General features: G+C 45.7%; 2 protein-coding genes across 3 annotated transcripts in view; one reads left to right on the forward strand and one right to left on the reverse strand.

The window, feature by feature from the left end:
* Nucleotides 1-19,947, forward strand: part of slc10a3 (solute carrier family 10 member 3) — a 126,664-nt gene that overhangs the window by 86,659 nt on the left and 20,058 nt on the right. The window lies entirely within an intron of this gene.
* chst6 (carbohydrate sulfotransferase 6) overlaps nucleotides 1-19,947 on the reverse strand; it is a 72,823-nt gene that overhangs the window by 6,070 nt on the left and 46,806 nt on the right. The window lies entirely within an intron of this gene.

Genomic DNA, 19,947 nt, shown 5'->3' on the forward strand with positions numbered 1-19,947 from the left:
ACCTGGAAGAAGAAGTACCTCTGCTGTCGGGGTATTTCCAGGATTCAGAAGACTGAATTATATAGGATATGCACCACCTTCCACAATGACCCACTTGCCAGCCCAGCCAGGCATTTCCTGTCCTGTCTGTGGTGTTCCATCATTTCCATAACACATAATAAATCACTTGTCAAAAGATACAGTGGTATGCAAAAGTTTGGGTACACCTGGTCAAAATTTCTGTTACTGTGAATAGCTTAGTGACAAAAAGATTACCTGATTTCCAAAAGGCATAAAGTTAAAGATGACACATTTCTTTACTATTTTAAGTAAGATCACTGTTTTATTTCCATCTTTTACAGTTTCAAAATAAAAAAAAGGAAAACCTAAAGCAAAAGTTTGGGCACCCTGCATGGTCAGTACTTAGTAACACCCCCTTTGGCAAGTATCACAGCTTGTAAATGCTTTTTGTAGCCAGATAAGAGTGTTTCGATTCTTGTTTGGGGGATTTTCGCCCATTCTTCCATGCAAAAGGCTTCTAGTTCTGTGAGATTCTTCGGCCGTCTTGCATGCACTGCTCTTTTGCGGTCTATCCACAGATTTTCAATGATGTTTAGGTCAGAGGACTGTGAGGGCCATGGCAAAACCTTCAGATTGCGCCTCTTGAGGTAGTCCATTCTGGATTTTGAGGTATGTTTAGGATCATTGTCCTGTTGTAGAAGCCATCCTCTTTTCACAGCCAGTTTTTTTTTACAGACGGTGTGATGTTTGATTCCAGAATTTGCTGGTATTCAATTGAATTCATTCTTCTCCATGCCACTGGCTGCAACACAAGCCCAAAGCATGATCGATCCACCCCCATGCTTAACAGTTGGAGAGGTGTACTTTTCATGAAATTCTGCACTCTTTTTTCTCCAAACATACCTTTGCCCATTGCAGCCAAAATTCAGCTTCAGAAGTTTGCAAAGGAACATCTAAACAAGCCAGATACATGTTGGAAACAAGTCCTGTGGACTGATGAAGTTAAAATAGAACTTTTGGGCCGCAATGAGCAAAGGTATGTTTGGAGAAAAGTACAGGATAATGAACCTAAACGCACCTAAAAATTCACAATGAACGACCTCAAGAGGCACAAGCTGAAGGTTTTGCCATGGCCCTCAGAGCCCCCCGACCTAAACATCATCGAAAATCTGTGGATAGGCCTCAAAAGAGCAGTGCATGCAAGACAGCCCAAGAACCTCACAGAACTAGAAGCCTTTTGCAAGGAAGAATGGGCAAAAATCCCCCAAACAAGAGTTGAAAGACTCTTAGCTGGCTACAGAAAGCGTTTACAAGCTGTGATACTTGCCAAAGGGGGTATTACAAGTACTGACTGTGCAGGATGCTCAAATTTTTGCTTCGGGCCCTTTTCCTTTTTCGTTATTTTGAAACTGTAAAAGATGGAAGTAAAAAAGTAATCTTGCTGAAAATATTAAAGAAATGTGTCATCTTTTAACTTTATGCCATTTGGAAACCAGGTCATGTTTTACTCACTTAGCTATTCACAACAACAGAAATTTTGACCAAGGGTGCCCAAACTTTTGCATGCCACTGTCGTCTCTGACCTGCTTTCCTAAGCAGGGTATATATGTGGTAGATCTAATTGAGCTTCAGGTCAGTGGCAGCTCAGGATGTTGATTGTGTGGTGCATTGGAATTGTAACACTTATGAATACAAAGACATAGGTAATTAAACCCTGCCTTAGAAAATAATAGCCATTATCTGGCTCTTATGAGGTTCCATTATTAATTGTAAATTATAAGTACATGCTTGAACACTATCTAGGTTTTGCTGCACAGAGATATGGAATTCTTCCCTTGCTAATAGATTTGAACATCAGTGAATATTCCTATTGTTAATCTGACGATCCCTTTTCACTTCACTTTTACCAGGGCTCCATAATGTCAAACCTTAATGCCACATCTCAAATAATGATGAGTCAGAGTACAGGAAGGAGATGGACATCTTAGTGACCATTGTTCCCTCTAAGCTGCACGGGTGCGTGGCAGCGCAGGATAGACAATAGACAATAAGTGCAGGGGTAGGCCATTCGGCCATTTGGAGCCAGCACCGCCATTCAATGTGATTATGGATGATCATCCACAATCAGTACCCTGTTCCTGCCTTCTCCCCTGACTCCACTATCTTTAAGAGCTCTATCTAACTCTTTCTTGAAAGCATCCAGAGAATTGGCCTCCACTGCCTTCTGAGGCAGAGCATTCCATAGATCCACAACTCTCTGGGTGAAAAAGTTTTTCCTGAACTCCGTTCTAAATGGCCTACCCCTTATTCTTAAACTGTGGCCTCTGGTTCTGGACTCCCCCAACATCAGGAACATGTTTCCTGCCTCTAGCGTGTCCAATCCCTTAATAATCTTATATGTTTCAATCAACCCCAATGCTCCTGTGCACATAGCCTTTGTTGCCACGCAGCTGAAAAAAGTTTACAAAATGTAAAAGATTTTCTTTGTTGTACTGTATTTCAATTAATAAATTTTAAAAGTATGTATTTTTTCTGTTGTCATTCTAAATATTCATGGTGTGCATATGACAAAAAGAGCAGCACAGTTTTCAGGCCATGCAACAATTTCCTGCTCAGAGCAATAACAAAATGAGAGGGAATGTTGTTAGTGACATGGTGTTATGACAACAACCTTTTCCTGGTCTCAGCAAAACAAAAGAGCTGGTCATTGACTTCAGAAAGGGGCGGGGTACACATGTTCCTGACTACATCCACGCTGTTGGGGCAGAGCAGGTTGAAACCCTCGAGTTCCTATTTGGTTTGAACATTGTCAATCACCTGTCCTGGTCCAATCACAGCCAAGAAAGCTCATTAATGCCTTCACTTCTTCAGCAGCCTAAAGAAATTCAGCATGCCCCCATTAACTCTTAATATTTTTTTATTGATGCACTATAAAAAGTATTCTGACTGGATACATAATGACTCAGTATGGCCTCTGCATATGACCACAAGAAACTGCAGAGAATTGAGCAGAACTTTCACTGATTGGGGTTCAATTCCCACCGCCGCCTTTAGGAAGTTTGTACGTTCTCCCCGTGACTGCACAGGTTTCCCCTGGGTGCTCTGGTTTCCTTACACATTCCAAAATTGCATGTTTAGGGTAAGTTGGCATGGTGATGCTATTTTGGCATTGAAAGCACAGTGACACTTGCCCAACTGTTGCTGATTTGATTTGACACAGATGACACATTTCACTGAATAATTTGATGTACGTTTGACAAATAAAACTCATCATTAAACTGTTCAAATGTAGTTACAAGGCAAGGGGCATCCAACACTTGGCACCATTGAAAATCAGACAGGAAACACGATATATATAAATGTTTATGTAATTGGACTAATGGAAATAACCAGGATGAGACTCAGATGAGTCCAGACCGGCAACTTTCCACTTAACACATGATTATGGAGACATTTGTTTTATCAGAGTTGTGGACACAGTTCAGCATGTCACAGGAACCAGCCTCCCCTCTATAGAAACATTGAAAACCTACAGCACAATACAGGCCCTTCGACCCACAAAGCTGTGCCGAACATGTCCCTACCTTAGAAATTACCAGGTTTACCTATAGCCCTCTATTTTACTAACCTCCATGTACCTATCTAAAAGCCTCTTAAAAGACCCTCTCATATCCGCCTCCACTACCGTTGCCAGCAGCCCATTCCACGCACTCACCACTCTCTGAGTAAAAAAATTACCCCTGACATCACCTCTGTACCCACTCCCCAGCACCTTAAACCTGTGTCCTCTTGTGGCAACCATTTCAGCCCTGGGAAAAAGCCTCTGACTATCCACATGATCAATGCCTCTATCAGGTCACCTCTCATCCTCCGTCGCTCCAAGGAGAAAAGGCCGAGTTCACTCAACCTATTCTCATAAGGCATGCTCCCCAATCCAGGCAACATCCTGATAAATCTCCTCTACACCCTTTCTATGGCTTCCACATCCTTCCTGTAGTGAGGCAACCAGAACTGAGCACAGTACTCCAAGTGGGGTCTGACCAGGGTCCTATATAGCTGCAACATTACCTCTCGGCTCCTAAATTCAATTCAACGATTGATGAAGGACAATACACCATATGCTATGTCTATATCTCTCCCTGCCTCACTAAAGCATTCAGTATAATTTAAGACTCTAGCCACCACTGCCCCGGACGTGTTCTCTCCCCTCTCTTCCATCAGGCAGCAGATACAAAAGCCTGAAAGCACGTAGCACCAGACTCAAGGTCAGCTTCTACCCCACTGTCATCAGACTCGAACCAATCTCTTGTATAACAAGATGGACAATGGACTTTTGGCCTCACAATCTACTTTGTTACTATCTTTCACTTTATTGCTTACGTGCAATGTACTATTTTTGTTAGCTTTTACTCTTCATTCTGCATTGCTTTACCTTAATCTAGCTCAATACACTGTGTGACGAACAGTATGCAAGACACTGTATTTTGGTACATGGGACAATCACAAACCAATACCAATAATGTCAGAATAACCATTATCATTTCATTTCTGACTTTCATCTCCGCAGTCCATGAATACACTAAACTAATTATCCTGCAAAGTCCAAACTGGGCATTGGCGAGCCGGCTTTTAAAGCAAAAGATATAGGAGAAAAGAATTTGGCCCTTCAGTCTGCTCCATCATTTCATCATGGCTGATCCAATTCTCTCTCAGCTCTGATCTCTTGCATTCTCCCCGTATTCCTTCATGCCCTGACTAATCAAGAATCTATCAACCTCTGCCTTAAATACACCCAATGACTTGGCTTCCACAGCCGCTCGTGGCAACAAATTCTGCAGGTTCACCACTCCTTGGCTAAAGACCGATAATGTCAAGGTGAAGAGCAAGTGTTAATTGTTAGTACTATTGTCCACATCTTCCATCATTTTGTTGATGTTTAAGAGTGGACTGGAGTAAAACTGAAATTGGTTTCTGGAAAAGGTTGGTCCTAGAGTTTAGGTCATAAATTGGCAGAGGGCTGATTTTACCACAACAGACCTTGTGAAAGAAGATTGTGAGCAGCTGAATGGGGAACAAACATACAGTAAGTGGGGGTGGGGAGGGAGCATTGTTATATTATAGTTGTTATATAGTAGGGGAGATTCAAACAAGAGGACATGGGGGTAAACAAGGGGGCAAAAGTTTAAGGGTAACATGAGGGGGAATTTATTTACTCAGAGAGTGGTAGCTGGGTGGAATGAGCTTCCAATAGAAGTGGTAGAGGCAGGTTCGGTACTGTCATTTAAAGCAAAATTGGATAGGTATATGTACAGGAAAGGAATGGAGGGTTATGGGCTGAGTGCGGGTCAATGGGATTAGGTGAGAGTAAGCATTCGGCATGGACTAGAAGGACCAAGATGGCATGTTTCTGTGCTGTAATTGTTATATGGTTATATTGAGATCTCAGATTCAGATTCAGCATGTCCCTATAAGAGTTACAAACAAAGATCGCAAAATTAGGGCACTTTGATTTACAAAGGAAATAGAAGCTTGATATGCATATGCTAGGTTTAGGCATTGGGTTTCATTTGAGTCTTTTGAAGCTTACAGGAGACACAGGAGTGAAGAAAAATCAGGAGGGCATGAATTGGACATGAATTGGCATTGGAAAGTAGGATTAAAGAGAATCCCAACCTTTTACAAATAGAAGCAAGAGGGCAGCAAGGAAAAGAGCAGAACAACTTGGGGACTAAAAGGAAAATCTAAATATTGAGCCAGAATTTATGATTGGGATTCTAAATGAATACTTCTCACTGGAATTCACCCTTCACACTGGGACACCTCTCACATCATCCACTATTTTGTAACTAACAATTCCCCCGCTACCTTACCTTCATCACGGACCTTCAGACTTTACGCAATTCCATCCCCTATCTTAAGGTGCTCTAGTTCTTTCCAGAACAAAGACACAACATAGGACATAGGAGCAGAATTAGGCCATTTAGTCCATGGAGTCTACTCCACCATTCAAACATGGCTACTAATCCTTTTATCCCTTCCTCAGCCCCAATCCTCAAGCTTCTCACCGTAACCTTTGATACCATTTCCAGTCAAGAACCTGTCAAGCTCTGCCTCAAATATACCCAATGATCTGACCTGCACAGTTGCCTGTAGTAATAAATTCCACAAATTCAATATCTTCTGGCTAAAGAAATTTTTCCACATCTCTGATTTAAATGGACACCCCTCTATCCTGAGGCTGTGCCCTCATGTCCTAGACTCCCCCACCATAGGAAACATCCTTTCCACATCTACTTGTCTAGGCCTTTCAACATTTGAAAGATTTCAATGAGATCCCCTCCCCATCCTAAATTCTAGCGAGTACAGACCCAGAGCTATCAAACATTTCTCATATGATAACCCTTTCATTCCTGGAATTATCCTTGTGAACCTCCTCTGAACCTTCTCCAATGCCAGCACATCTAATACTCAAGGTGAGGCTTCACCAATGCCTTATAAAGCCTCAATGTCACATCCCTGCTCTTGTATTCCAAACCTCTTGAAATAAATGCTAACATTGCATTTACTTTCCTCACCACCAACTCAATCTGCAAGTCAACCTTTAGAGTTTTCTGCACAAGGACTCCCAAGTCTCCTTGTATCTCTGATTTTTGGATTTTCTCCCTGTTTAGAAAACAGTCTGCACATTTATTTCTACTACCAAAGTGTATGACCATGCATCTTCTAACATTGTATTTCATTTGCCACTCTCTTGTCCATTCTCCTAATCTGTCTAAATCCTTCTGCAGCCTCCCTGTTTCCTCAACACTACCTGCCCCTCCACCAATCTTTGTATCATCTGCAAACTTGGCAACAAAGCCATCTATTCCATCATCTAAATCATTGATATACAAAATTTAAAAAGCAGTCCTCACACTGACCCCTGCAGAACACCACGCTGCCTCCTACCAATCAACTAATGCTCTAACCATGCCAGAAACTTTCCTGTAATATCATGGTCTCTTAATTTGGTAAGCAGCCTCATGTGTGGCACCTTGTCAAAGGTTTTCTGAAACATCCACTGCATCCCTTTATCTATGTCAGTCTGCTGATTCAAATACTAGTCCGGCAGGTGAAGCACTTGTTCCATTTGCAAGGATAAATGCCAAGAGGGAGATCCGTGGGGAGGGATGAATGGACAAGGAAGTCACGTAGGGATTGATCCCTGTGGAAAGCAGAAAGTCGGGGAGGGGATGGGGGAATGTGTTTGGTGGTGGGATCCAGTTGGAGTTGGTGGAAGTTTTGGAGAATTACGCGCTGGATGCAGACGCTGGTAGGTGAGGACAAGAGGAACCCTATCCCTGGTAGCGTGGCGGGAGGACGGGGTAAGAGCAGACGCGCATGAAATGGAAGGGATGCAGTTGAGGGCAGCATCGGTGGTGGAGGAAGGGAAGCCCCTTTCTTTGAAAAAGGAGAACATCTCCTTCGTTGTAGAATGAAAAGCCTCATCCTGAGAGCAGATGCGGCGGAGACGAAGGAATTGAGAGAAGGGGTGGCGTTTTTCCAAGTAGGAGGGTGGGACAAGGTCTCACAGCTGTTTATCTCAACAGCTCTAACAATCCAGAGCAGACTTAAAACCCGGACTCCTCCGCCATCAATGCGGGTTCCAACGACCTCGGACATCGCCAATTGTGCAACTTCCAACTCTGTCTCCGGCCTTGATCTCCAAACCGGATATTCACGCACTGCCGCTGGGACCACCGTCTCCTCTTCCCCCACCACCATTCCACAATCCTTTCTCTCTCAAGGCCATCATCAGCTCCTGGGTCCTTGGAGATGCCATCTTCCTCTCACCCCACTGTCCCTGAACACTTCAAACCTCCCTGTTCCTCAGACACCACCAACCCCCTTCCCCCCTCTGATCCCAGCTCTCATCCATGCCGGATTTTCACCATTCCCTCCGACCTTCCCCTCTCTGAGACAGAACCTTCTGTCCTCAGTCAGGGCCTCACTTTTGTTCCCCTGCGCCCACACCTCAGTGAGCTCCGTGCCCACCACAACCCTGAGCTCTTCTTCCTCTACCTTCGTTTCCGAGCCTATTTCTTTGGAAAGGACTCTCCACCCCGAACCCGTGTTCCCTTCTCCCGTCTTCAACCCTCCTGCTCTTCCTGGACACCCCGCCCTGGTCTTCTGGCTGTTTTGGACCTTTTCATTGCCAACTACCGACGGGACATTAAATGTTTAGACTTTAACACTCCTCTCTCCTACTCCAACCTCACTCCTTCCAACGCTCGCCTCTCCACTCCCTCCGCACTAATCCTAACCTCACCATCAAACCTGTAGATAAGGGAGGTGCTGTAGTAGTCTGGCAAAATGACCTCCACCTTGCTGAGGCCCAGTGCCAACTCTCAGACACCTCCTCTTACTTACCCCTCAAACAGGACCCCACTGAGAAACACCAGGCTATTGTCTCCCACACCATCATCAAACCTGTCAACTTTGAGGATCTCCCATCCACTGCCACCAAATTCATTGTTCCCGCACCCTGCACCTCCCATTTCTACCTCCTACCCAAAATCCACAAACCCACTTGTCCAGGTAGACCCATTGTTTCTGCTTCTTCCTACCTCACTGAGCTCATACCTGAACACCTCAACTCAGTTACATCTGCCCTAGTTCAGTCCCTTCCTACCTACATCTGTGATACCTCACACACTCTTGAGCTTTCCAGGGATTTCAGGTTCCCTGGCCCACATCATCTTATTTTGACTATGGATGTCCAGTCCTTATACACCTCCATTCCCCACCAGGATGGCCTCAAAGCTCTCCGTTTCTTTCTGGACTCCAGACCCAACCAGTTCCCCTCTATCACCACTCTCCACTGCCTAGCAGAACTTGTCCTCACTAGAAATAATTTCTCCTTTGGGTCCTCCTGCTGCCTTCAAACAAAAGGGGTAGCCATGGGCAATGAGTGCCAGCTATGCCTGCCTGTTTGTTGGCTACATGGAACAGTCTATGTTGCAAGCCTATCATCGACGACTGCATGGGTGCAGCCTCCTGCACCCTTGCTGAACTCGTCCATTTCATTCACTTTGCCCCCAACTTCCACCCTGCTCCATTTCCAACACTGCCCTACCCTTTCTCGATCTCACTGCCTCTATCTCCAGAGACAGCTTATCCAGCGATATCCATTATAAACCAACGGATTCTCACAGCTACCTGGACTATACCTCGGCCCACCCTGCCACTTATAAAAACATCACCCCCTTTTCTCAATTCCTCCATTTCCGCTGCAGATGCTCTCAGGATGAGACTTTCATTCCAGAACAAAGGAGATGTCCTCCTTTGTCAAAGAAAGAGGCTTCCCTTCCTCCACCATCACCACTGCCCTCAACTGCATCCCTTCCGTTTCATGCACACCTGCTCTTACCCCATCCTCCCACCACGCTACCAGGGATAGGGTTCCTCTTGTCCTCACCTACCACACCACCAGCCTCCGCGTCCAGCACACAATTCTCCGAAACTTCCACCACCATCACCAAGCACATCTCTCCCCCTGCATCCCACTTTCTGCTTTCCGCAGGGATCGCTCCCTATGTGACTCCCTTGTCCATTCATCCTTCCCCACTGTTCTCCCTCATGGCACTTACCCTTGCAAGCGGAACAAGTGCTTCACCTACCCCTAGACCTCCTCCCTCACTACCATTCAGGCCCTAAATAGTCCTTCCAGGTGAGGCGACTCTTCACCTGTGAGTCTTTTGGGGTTGTGTACTGTGCTCGATGCTCCCAGTGTGGCCTCTTGTATATTGATGAGACATGACGCAGATTGGGAGATTGTTTCACCGAGAACCTATGTACGCTCCGTCCACCAGATCAAGCAGGATCTCCCAGTGGTCATCCACTTTAATTCCACTTTACATTCCCATTCCGATACATCCATCCATGGCCTCCTCCACTATCATGATAAAGTCATACTTAGGTTGGAGGAACAGCACCTTATATTCCATTTGCATAGCTTCAAATTTGATGGTGTGAACATCAATTTCTCAGACTTAGAGTAATGCCTCCAAGCTGCCCCCCTCACCATTTCCCATCCCCTTGTCCCTCCCTCATGTTATTTCCTTGCCCACCCATCGCCTCCCTCTGCTGCTCCTCTCTCCCCTTTCTTCTTTCTTCCATGACTTTCTGTCTCTTTCACCAATCAACTTCCTAGCTCTTTGCTTCATCCCTCCCCCTCCAAATTTCACCAATCACCTGGCGTTTCTCTCTCCGCTCCCCCCCACCTTTCAAATCTACTCCTCAGCTTTTTCTCTCCAGTCCTGATGAAGGGTTTCGGCCAGAATCGTCGACTGTACTTTTGTGCACAGATGCTGCCTGGCCTGCTGAGGTCCTCTAGCATTTTGTGTGTGTTTCATCCTGTTTCTACCGTCACTGGCGCGTGGCACAGGCAGCAATCCAGAAATTACTTCCCTGGAGGTCCTGCTTCTCAGCATTCTGCCTAGCTCTCTAAATTCTCTCTTCAGGACCTCTTTGATTTTTCTTTCTATGTCATTGGTACCAATATGTACTAAGGCATCAGGCTGCTCTCCGTCCCCCTCCAAAATCCTGTGGACGCGATTCAAGACATCGCTGACACCAGGGAGGCAACATACCATCCATATGGAGCCAGTGATCATTAATGGAGAATGTGTGGAGCAGGTTAAGACCTACAAGTATCTGGGAGTACAGTTAGACGAGAAGATAGACTGGACTGCCAACACAGATGCCTTGTGCAGGAAGGCACAGAGTCGACTGTACTTCCTTAGAAGGTTGGCGTCATTCAATGTTTGTAGTGAGATGCTGAAGATGTTCTATAGGTCATTTGTGGAGAGCGCCCTCTTCTTTGTGGTGGCGTGTTGGGGAGGCAGCATTAAGAAGAGGGACGCCTCACGTCTTAATAAGCTGGTAAGGAAGGCGGGCTCTGTCGTGGGCAAAGTACTGGAGAGTTTAACATCGGTAGCTGAGCGAAGGGCGCTGAGTAGGCTACGGTCAATTATGGAAAACCCTGAACATCCTCTACATAGCACCATCCAGAGACAGAGAAGCAGTTTCAGCGACAGGTTGCTATCGATGCAATGCTCCTCAGACAGGATGAAGAGATCAATACTCCCCAATGCCATTCGGCTTTACAATTCAACCGCCAGGAGTAAGATATGTTAAAGTGCCGGGGTTAGGACTCAATGTATTTAAGTAAACTACTTAAGAACTTTTTAAAAGCTATTATTAATGCTTTTTGAGAGGGTGATTTTAGATGCATATCATATTTTTACTGAGTTAAGTATTGTATGTAATTAGTTTTGCTACAATAAGTGTATGGGACATTGGGAAAAAAATGTTGAATTTCCCCATGGGGATGAATAAAGTATCTATCTATCTATCTATCATATGTCTTGTTCACGTCCACAGAATCTCCTGTACGTTCCTCTGACTATTAAGTCCCCTATCACGACCACTCCCCTCTTCTCCCTCTTCCCCTTCTGCACCACGGACCCACGCTCAGTGCCAGTAACCCGGTCTCTGTGGCTTTCTCTAAAAGGTCATCCCCCACAACAGTATCCAAAATGGTATACTTATTATCGAGGGGAATGGCCACAGGGGTGTTCTGCATACTAACACAGTTATCTGACTGGCAGAACGTACTTAGTCTCAATAACTTGTGTTTGATTCCTTCTACTTTCATCAAGTTTCATGGGTGTTGGCTTTCACCTTCCCTCCCTTGGTCTTGATCTTTCACCCCACTATTCTCCACATCCAGCCTTCACCATTTCTCCATCAGCTTCTGAAAAAGGTTCTCGACCTGAAATGTTGACTGTTTATTTCTCTCCATCAATGCTGCCTGACCTACCGAGTTCCTCTAACACTTTGTAGGTGTTACACAAGTTCTTTGTATACCTTCTCTGCCATTTCCTTATTTCCACAATACAATTTCCGTTGTTAATCTTTTACATATCTATAGAATTCCTACAAGTCCCATATTTCTTGCTAGCCCCCTTTTGCATAAGAACATAAGGAACAGGAGCAGGAGTAGGCCAGCTGCCTGTCAAGCCTGCTCCGCCATTCAATCAGATCATGGCTCATCTGGCCATGAACTCATCTCTGCCTAACTGCCTTTTCCCCATAACCATTAATTCCCCTACAATGCAAAAATCTATCCAACCTTGTCTTCAATATATTTACTGAGGTAGCCTCCACTGCTTCACTGGGCAGAGAATTCTACAGATTCACCACTCTCTGGGAAAAGCAGTTCCTCCTCATCTCCGTCCTAAATCTACTCCCTGAATCTTGAGGCAATGTCCCCTAGTTCTAGTCTGCCTTCCCTTTATTAAATGATGAATGAATGAACACCCTGTGCTGCATTCTGAAATTCTCCCAATCCACACCATCATGCGCAAATAGATGTGGCAGGACTAAAACATTTATACCTGAATTGTGAGACCATTTAGCTCTGTCTACTGGGTGTTGTTTTTGCTCATAAATGCAAAGTAATTCTGTGTTCACTGGGTTAAAGCCTGATATTCAGGCATACACCAGGAGCTGGTCACAAGATTCAAGATTCAAGATTCAAAAACTTTATTGTCATTCCAACCATACATCAGCTCTGCAGGGCAGAATGAGACAGCGTTTCCCAGGAGCAGTGCAATCATAACATAACAAATGCAACACTAAATAATAAACACAACAATAAATAGTAAAACACAACAGCCAAATGTCAGTTAAAATCAAGTTATAAGTGTCCAGTGCAAGTTAAAAGTGTCCAAAGCAGAGTCAGGTAGAGCAACTATTTAGCAGTCTGACTGCCTGTGGGAGGAAGCTGTTTAGTAGCCTTGTGGTTTTTGTTCTGATGCTCCTGTAACGTTTACCTGATGGCAGAAGAACAAACAGCTTATGGAGAGGGTGTGAGGGGTCTTGAATGATGTACCTGATGCACCATCAATAACTCACTCTGAGACGTAAGAAGCGAGGTATCGGCTTTTATTGACTGGAAGAATGAACAACACTACATCCTGGAGAATGAGGCCGGGCTCAGGCCTCAATTGCCTTTATACAGGGGTCTGTGGGAGGAGCCTGTGGTGAACTAGATATACCTGTCTGACTGCTCCTGTGGCTCCTCCCACAGACCCCTGTATAAAGGCGACTGTGGGCTGCTGCTCTCCCTCATTTTCCCCAGGATGTAGTGTTGTTTATTCTTCCAGTCAATAAAAGCCGATATCTCGCTTCCTAAGTCTCAGCGTGAGTTATTGATGGTGCATCAGAGCCACAGGAGCAGTCCAGACAGGTATATGTAGTTCACCATAGTACCATGTCTTCTGGAGGCATCGACTCTGAAAGAGGTCTTGGACAGAAGGTAGGGAGACCCCAATAACCTTTTCTGCTCCCCTAACCACCTTCTGCAAGGCTTTTTAGTCGGCAGCACTGCAGCTGGAGTACCAGGTTGTGATGCAAAAGGTCAGCACACTCTTGACCACGCCTCTGTAGAATGTAGTTAAGATGTTAGTGGGGAGTGATGCTTGTTTAAGTTCCTCAGAAAGTGCAATCTCTGCTGGGCTCGTTTCACAATCCCAGTGGTGTTCCTGGACCTGGTGAGATTGTCCGAGATCTGCACCCCAAGGAACTTGATGTTTTCCACTCTCTCCACTGTGGAGCCGCTGATGCTGAGGGGTGTGTGCTCAGGCTGAGACCGTCTGAAACCGACGATCATCTCCTTGGTTTTGGTGACATTAAGCATCAAGTTGTTGTCATTGCACCAGCTCTCTAGGTGTTTGACCTCCTCCCTGTACATTGTTTCATCATTTTTGCTGATGAGACCCACCACTGTGGTATCATCAGCAAATTTAATGATCAGGTTCTCCTTGAATCTGGCTGCACAGTCATTTGTTAGCAGTGTAAACAGCAATGGGCTGAGCACACAGCTTTGAGGGGATCCAGTGCTCAGTGTGATGGAGTCAGAGATGTTCCTGCCAACACGGACTGACTGTGGTCTCTCTGTCAAGAAATCCAGAATCCAGCGACACATGGCAGTGTTAAGGCCAAGCAGCGACAGTTTCTCCACTAGTCTCTGCGGGATGATGGTATTGAACGCTGAACTGAAATCAATGTACAGGATTCTGGCATAAGTGTCTTTGTTGTCCAAGTGAGAGAGAACTGTGTGCAGTGTGGTGGATATTGCATCCTCCATAGAGCGATTTGGACGATAAGCAAACTGTAGAGGATCCAGCGATGAGGGGAGGCTGGCTGTGATATGAGGCTTGACAAGCTGTTCAAAACATTTCATCACTATGGGGGTCAGGGTGACGGGACGGTAATCATTCAGATAGGCTAAAACTGATTTCTTTGTTACAGGGATGATTGTGGAGGTTTTGAAGCATCTGGGGACAATGGTTTGACTAAGAGAGATGTTTAAAATGTCTGTCAGGACATCTGCTAATACATCAGCACATTCCTTGAGCACACATCCAGGGATGTTGTCGGAACCTGCTGCTTTTCGTGGATTGACCCTGGCAAGGGTCCTCCGTGTGTGCTCTGAATCAATGATTGGAGCCGGCTGGTCAGATGGTAAGAAGGGACTGGCTCTCCCCCTTGCTGTAGTTTTTGATGCTTTGAAGCGTGCAAAGAAATTGTTGAGCTTGTATGGAAGAGAGGCATCGGTGTCATCAGTTTTCTGCCTGATCTTGTAGTCTGTCAGAGCTTTAATTCCCTGCCACATCCGTCTGGTGTCAACTGTGTCACAGAAGTGTCCAAGTACTTTGCCCGCATAGGCCCTTTTCACTTTCCTGATCCCTAGTGAAAGCGCAGACCTGGCTGAGCGAAGCGCACTGTAGGCTGTGTCACGGGCCTTCAGTAGTGAACGCACCTCTGTTGTCATCCATGACTTTTTATAACCACGTGCAGTGAAGGTTCTCATCACAGTGACATCCTCCGTGCATTTGGCTATGTAGCTGATTACTGCCTCAGCATTCTCCTCAATGTCTGTACGGTCATCATAGGAGGCTGCTGTCCTGAATATGTCCCAGTCTGTGTGCAAATAACAGTCTTGTAGTGCTGAGGCTGCTCCTTTTGGCCAGACCCTGATCTGTCTTTGCTCTCACACGTTTAAGCAGTGGTTTACCTGCTGGTGTTAACATGACAGATATGTGGTCAGAGTGGCCAAGATGGGGGCGGAGGACTGCTTTGTATGCCTGTGGGATGTTTGTATAAACCAAGTCCAGTGTGTTGTCTCCCCTGGTTTTGAAATCCACACATTGCAGGAATTTGGGGAACACAGTCTTTCAGCTGGTGTGGTTAAAGTCCCCAGCAATCACCACAGAGGTGTCAGGATGTGTAGTCAGTAGCTCACTGATGGCTTCATGTAGGCCTCCCAGTGCTTCGTTAGCATTAGCCTCAGCACTGGCACTGGGAGCTACGTGAACAGCTGCCACAAGCACGATGGTGAATTCCTTCGGCAGATAGAATGGCCGGCATTTCACAATGAGAAATTCAGCCAGCGGTGAGCAGTGTTTAGCAGCTACCGTAGCGTTCACACACCAGTCTTTGTTGATGTAAATACACAGATCCCCTCCCTGGCTCTTACCGGAGGTAGCTGCCTCTCTGTCTGCACGAAACGATGTCATTCCCTCTAGCTGTATCGCCACGTCCGGTATGTTGTCGTGGAGCCAGGATTCCGTGAAAACATACACACAGCAGTCTTTAAACTCCTTGGGTGTTTCTCTCAGCAGACGCAGCTCATCCAGCTTGTCGATGGAGCGGACATTTAAGAGCAGGAGGGACGGTACCGCTGGCTGGTGGGGTTAGCTTTTAGCCTAGCATGGATGCTGGCCCTCTTACCCCTCCTGTCTTCTCTCACAGTGCTTTCGCTTCCTCCTCCCTCGGGAAGTAGCCGGCTTGGTAGCAGATAGTAGTCTGTAGCGGCGTAAACGTCCATGTCACACCAGAACTCATCAGTTTTTCTGACATAGTTATGATGTTAACGAGCATATTTTGACTGTATGTTATGCATCTAGAACAAACAGAGCAAACACTAGATACACTTATCGCTCCCCGAGGGGCCACTGCGTCCATGTGCGCCGCCATTTTTTTGTTCACAATATACATTTGTCACATTCTTGTCACAATATACATTTCTGTACTTCTCAATGAACTAGGGGGTTATCCCTTGGTTTGATTATAATGGTGCAGTGAAGGAATCATCCAGCTATTAATTACCAAAAGGGATAGTGGTGTGCTCTGCTGCTTATGATGGTCCACAGCCTTCCATTGGTCTGTCTCTAAGCCTATCCCTTGTACTATGATGATTGCGTCACACAGGCTGGAGGATGTTCTTGGGGCATGACAAGGGGCTTGTTTCTCTCCCACGTAGATTATGTGACGGTTACTGCCACCAGTAGTACTATAGCTTGATAGTCTGCCAAGAATAAGGTTAAGTAGATTTATCCCTTGTGTTAGATCCACTCTGGCAACTATGGACTTCATCAGCAAAGTCTATGGTGGTGCGACAAGACCATTCTAATTGACTGCTATTGAAGTTCCCACCCAGAGTATTTTCCATTGTCCCTGTTACTTTCGGTGTTTGCTCTGTGTTGTTAATTTAATCGGTCTTATGGGCCCAGTAGAGGATGTTTCCTATGGTGGGGCAGTCTAGCACCAGAGGACACAGTCTCAGAATCGAAGGGTGTCCATTTAGAACAGAGGTGAGGAGGAATTTCTTTAGCCAGAGAGGAGCGAATCTGTGGAATTTGTTGCCACAGACGGCTGCGGAGGCCAAGTCATTGGGTATATTTATGGCGAAGGTTGATAGGTTCTTGATTAGTCAGGGCATGAAGGGATTTGAGGAGAAGGCAGGAGACTGGGGCTAAGAGGGAAATGAATCAGCCATGATGAAATGGCAGAGCAGACCTGATGGGCCAAATGACCTAATTCTGCTCCAGGATGTTATGGTATAAGAGCAATAGTTCATCAACGGAGGTAGGACAGTAAATAGGAATTAAGCAATACAAACAAGAACTGGTCTTAGAACCAGTCTTTGGGTGGTACTGTGTTACAGCAATTAGCACATCACTTTACAGCACCAGCTTTCACTGACTGGGGTTCAATTCCCACTGCTGCCTGTAGGGAGTTTGTACGTTCTCCCCGTGACCGCACGGGTTTCCTCTGGGTGCTCTGGTTTCCTTACACATTCCAAAATCGTATGGTTATGGTAAGTTGGCATCGGAAACACAGTGACACTTGCCCAACTGTCGCTGATTTGATTTGACACAGATGACACATTTCACTGAATAATTTGATGTACGTTTGACAAATAAAACTCATCATTAAACTGTTCAAATGTAGTTACAAGGCAAGGGGCATCCAGCACTTGGCACCATTGAAAATCAGACAGGAAACACGATATATATAAATGTTTATGCAATTGGACTAATGGAAATAGCCAGGATGAGACTCAGATGAGTCCAGACCGGCAACTTGCCATGTAACCCATGATTATGGAGACATTTGTTCTATCAGTCAGTATTTGTGTTGATCCAAAAAAAATGTTTAATTTTCTCATAAAGATGTTTGAGTATTCCAGGATGGTCCTGTTGACATGTACTCCTATTGTAAATATGTCTTTATATAGAATTCAGCAATATATTAAAGCAAACCATAGGAGTGAAACCATTGAAACACTAATTTTCTGTTTTTACCTTTGTGGTAAAGAAATATAAAAACTCAAGTACTTGGAGTTCAGGGAAATTCTTCTTATTCTACTAGGAGATTCACCAGGAGACTCATTCCACCGAGATGTAACACTGGGCATCACAGGAAGTCATTCCTACCTGTGGCCATCAAAGTTTACAACTCCTTTCTGGGAGTGTCAGACACCCTGAGCAAATAGGCTGGTCCTGGACTTATTTCCACTTGGCATGATTAACTTGTTATTATTTAATTATTTGTGGTTTTTATATTGCTATATTCCTTCACTATTCTTGGTTGGTGCGGCTGTAACGAAACCCAATTTCCCTCAGGATTAATAAAGTATGTCTGTCTGTCTGTACACCAGGCCTCCTTCTAAACGTCTGCTAGTGTTGCATGATCTTTTTCAGCTCCAGTATCTATTTGGTTCAAAATTACAATAGGTGTGACAGCCATTCTCTAATGTCAGCCAGAGTCACCAGGAACTAGGCAAAAAGGCATGCTTAAATCAGAATTAAGGGTGTGTCATGAGACAAAAATATCTGCATGCATTTTCTTTTATAAGAGGGGTGATTGATAAGTTTATGGCCTAAGGTAGAAGCAGTCAATTTTAGAAAACCAAGCACATTTATTTTTCAACATAGTCCCCTCCTACATTGACACACTTAGTCCAGCGGTCGTGGAGCATACGGATCCTTCTTTGTAGAAGCTGGCGTCTTGGACCTCCAGGTGGTCCACACAGGGGTGATTGATAAGTTTGTGGCCTAAGGTAGAAGGAGATGAGATATACAGCTCTCGTTACATGCACGTGCAGTTCAACTCTTTGAGTGATTATGCAGAAAGTTTGAAGTTAATAACTCATCCCATGCTGTGGGACCACTTCATTTAATGAAATTTAATGAAATTTAATGAAATTTGTTGTTTTGAGGCAACAGGACAATGCAAGACATAAATTACAATCAAGCGGCTTAGTGGCCTGGTTAGCACAACATTTTACAGTACAGCCAACCTGAGTTCAATTCCCATCGCTGCTTGTAGATAGATACTTTATTGACCCCAAAGGAAATTGCAGTGTCACAGTAGTGTACAAGTGCACAGATATACAAATATTGGAAGAGAAGTAGAAAAAATAAAAAATAAGTGACTCAAACAGTCTAACAGGAGGGAGGGTCATCATTTCCCTGGCTATAGGTTGATTCATTATACAGCCTAATGGCCAAGGGTAAAAATGACCTCATATAGCCCTCTTCGGAGGAGCGCAGTTGTCTTAGTCTATCACTAAAAATGCTCCTCTGTTTAGCTAAGGTGGCATGTAGAGGGTGAGAAACATTGTCCAGAATTGCGAGGACCCTGTATTCATCCTCCCTTTACACACCAACTATTGCTGAGTCATCAGAGAATTTCCGCAGGTAACACGACAGTGTTGTATCTAGAGTCCAAGGTGTACAGGATAAACAGGAAGAGAGTCAATACAGTCCCCTGTGAGGCCCCAGTGCTGCTTATAGCTATGTCTGACACTGATGCACCATCAATAACTCTCAGAGACAGGAGGCAAACGACAGGCTGAGAGGGGAGCGTGCGCAGGGTCTCGTGGGTATATATATATATACATCGGTGGGTACGGGGTTCATAGTCACCGTGGAGTGTCCGGGGTAGGGGTCTGGTGCTCCTGCGGGCGCCAGGTCACGGACAGAGACCGTGTCCTCCCGCCCATCAGGTAAGACCACGTAGAGCCACAGGAGCAGTCAGCAGGGGGGGGTCAGTGGGAGGAGCCACAGGAGCAGTCAGCAGGGGGTCTGTGGGAGGAGCCACAGGAGCAGTCAGCGGGGGGGGGTCTGTGGGAGGAGCCACAGGAGCTGTCAGCAGGGGTCAGTGGGAGGAGCCACAGGAGCAGTCAGCAGGGGTCATTGGGAGGAGCCACAGGAGCAGTCAGCAGGGGGGGGGGGGGTCTGTGGGAGGAGCCACAGGAGCAGTCAGCAGGGTCTGTGGGAGGAGCCACAGGATCAGTCAGCAGGGGTCATTGGGAGGAGTCACAGGAGCAGTCAGCAGGGGTCTGTGGGAGGAGCCACAGGAGCAGTCAGCAGGGGGTCTGTGGGAGGAGCCACAGGAGCAGTCAGCAGGGGGTCTGTGGGAGGAGCCACAGGAGCTGTCAGCAGGGGGTCTGTGGGAGGAGCCACAGGAGCAGTCAGCAGGGGGTCTGTGGGAGGAGCCACAGGAGCTGTCAGCAGGGGTCAGTGGGAGGAGCCACAGGAACAGTCAGCA

The sequence above is a fragment of the Hemitrygon akajei genome, chromosome 17 (assembly GCF_048418815.1).
Source record: "Hemitrygon akajei chromosome 17, sHemAka1.3, whole genome shotgun sequence".
Lineage (NCBI taxonomy): Eukaryota > Metazoa > Chordata > Chondrichthyes > Myliobatiformes > Dasyatidae > Hemitrygon > Hemitrygon akajei.